Raw genomic sequence first — 2,213 nt, forward strand, 5'->3', positions numbered from 1 at the left:
CTGTCTGTCTATCTATCTATGTATCTTACAAAGCTATACAAGACTGTTCACACATGCTTTATTATTAATTTATCTTTGGGACATTGATTCAACAAATCTAGGTGTGTGTTTACTACACCATGTCCTATTTGAGGTGCAGAGATAAATAATATCCTTGCCTTGAAGGTGAAGCTAAGCAAGCAAAGGCCTAGGACAGATCCACAAAAAACTATTATAACACCAGGCAGAAGGTGATGAGGGCTCTGATTAAGTATAATAAACCAAATGCCACGAGACATCAGGAAAGGGTAAGTAGATACTCTGGATGGGGAGAAGAGTTCAGGAATGGTTGTAGCAAGAAAATAGGAGCATGAACAGGGCCTTGAAGAATCAGGAGGGTTTGGACAAGAGAAAGGCATTGCTGGTAGAGGGATCAGCAAGAGCGAAGGCCCAAAAGCAAGAGCGGAGGGGCGATTCAGAGAACGCAGCCCAGAAGAAAATGGGCAGGAGCAGAGTGGGAGAGCAGACCAGGAAGCAAGGTAGGAGACCAAGCATTGGAGTCCCAGGGGGCCAGGGCAAGCTCAGAAGGGTCCTGTGATCCTCATTGATGATGCAGAGGGCAGATATGCTCAGGACGACCTTGGGGTGATGATTCATGGTCAAACTGAAGAAACTCATGTAGCAGAAGTGGAAATAGAGTAGAGGAAAGTTTCTCTGTGGTGAGAGCTGAGCATAGGAACTAGGTGGTTTCGTAGCTCCTTTGTAACACCTCTCAGCGTTCATAATTGTTTATTTACTTTTTTTGTTAAATTCTTTATACTGGACTTTAAGCTCCATAAGAACTTGGAATGAGAGTCTTTCCTCCCTCCATATCCCCAGGCAGGGTCTGCCACAGTGACTGCCATACAAGTGGAGCTTGATGAGGCTTGATGAGCAACTGAATGTTCTCTCCACCCCAAACGGGCCACCTAAGTGGCCAAAAGTGGTCAAAGGAGTCTCCGAGAAGGTTTCTCCTACCCTGAACTTCTGCAGACAAGTAACCCTAGGGTAACAGAAACGAGTTTAAAATTCACTAACCAGGAGTGTAGGACTTGTTTCATGTCCTCTTAAATATGCGTATTTTTTAGAAAATAATGTCAGAAAAGGGAAACCTAGAGGAGAAATCAAATTCCTCCTGTAACTCTGAATTCTCTGTTTTAGTTACCTTAGTTGGCCACCTTCTGCTTTTAGTTTTCCCTTTTAAAAAAGAAAGGAAAAGAAAAGGAAAGAAGGGAGGATGGGAGAGAGTGAGAAAGAGAAGAAGACAGAAAAAGAGAGACTGAGAAGGAACTTGCCCAAGAAAGCTGTGAGTGTGGGCAACTGGTTTTGTTGTCTTCTAAAGCCCTCTGTAACTTGGATCCCTTCCCAGCTCAAGTTGGGAAGCAGAAAAGAAACCCAACTGGTTTGGTTGTTAAAGATTTTGGACAAGCAGTGAATAGAAGCTTTACCCACTCTCCTATCCCCACCTTCTTTAAATTATCAATGTCATTGCCATTCTTCAACCCTCATGGGAAGCCAGTTTGGTGCTGTGTTTCTTGATGTCAGAGGTAGAACAAACAACCTAGAGGATATCTAGTTCAACCCCTTCCTGTTATAAAGAAGAAAACCGAGGGAAAAGAGAGAGGAAATGACTCATCCAAGGTCATCCAGCTCATTGGTGATGGAGAATGGGACTGAAGACTTTATTGATCTTTCCGTATACCATGACACCTCCTTTAATGGAGAAATCTAAACATGTGCATTCATATTATCCTGAAAAGAAGAAGGTAGCTTTGAGATGAACAGATCTGGGTTTGAATTCCATTTCTACTGTACATTACCGGTGTATCTTTGAGCAGGAAGCCAGATCTACTATAATAACAATAGCCATCATTACTGGGCACTTATTATGTGCCAGGCTCAGAAAAGTTAAGAAACTGGTCCAAGGCTTTAAAATTTGTAAGTCATAGAAGCAGTATTTGAACTCAAGTGTGTCTTATTCTAAATCCCATTTTTCCATGGCAACACATTGCTCTCTGTGACTCAACTTTCTCATTTCTAAAATGTAGAGTTATTATTTAAAATAAATGAATAAGAAGTGCCTAACATAGTACTTGACACATAGTAGGTGCACCATAATCGGCAGCTACTCTTATTTTGAAGAACACATCTTGAATATCTGTTACAGCTTAGTTCTGGTCATTTTGATTATATTA

The sequence above is a fragment of the Trichechus manatus genome, unplaced genomic scaffold (genome assembly GCF_000243295.1).
Source record: "Trichechus manatus latirostris isolate Lorelei unplaced genomic scaffold, TriManLat1.0 scaffold00092, whole genome shotgun sequence".
Classification (NCBI taxonomy): Eukaryota; Metazoa; Chordata; class Mammalia; order Sirenia; family Trichechidae; genus Trichechus; species Trichechus manatus.